At 53.5% G+C, this 258-nt stretch overlaps 1 protein-coding gene across 4 annotated transcripts in view; it reads left to right on the plus strand.

Moving 5' to 3' along the window:
• LOC119587783 (MAM and LDL-receptor class A domain-containing protein 1-like) overlaps positions 1 to 258 on the plus strand; it is an 18186-nt gene that overhangs the window by 13936 nt on the left and 3992 nt on the right. The window lies entirely within an intron of this gene.

A 258-nucleotide genomic window follows, 5' to 3' on the forward strand; every position in this document is an offset into this window, starting at 1 on the left:
AATCCCACAGCAAGCTGATCATATAATCCTCGGTCGACTCGCAACAACGCGTGGATTCCAACGCCTCGCCCCGCGTGTGTTCAGAACAGAGGCTCCATCCAGCGACGGCATCTCGGAGGGTGATGCTGACTTTTACTCTTTCACGGCAGAGATTCTGACTCATCGAAAGAAGTAAAAGTCGTCATCAGCTTCATCTGATAATGGCTTCATCTGTTTTGTGCTCCCGTGGGGCGAGGTGTGCAGGCGCCGCCACTTGCA

The sequence above is a fragment of the Penaeus monodon genome, chromosome 23 (genome assembly GCF_015228065.2).
Source record: "Penaeus monodon isolate SGIC_2016 chromosome 23, NSTDA_Pmon_1, whole genome shotgun sequence".
Lineage (NCBI taxonomy): Eukaryota > Metazoa > Arthropoda > Malacostraca > Decapoda > Penaeidae > Penaeus > Penaeus monodon.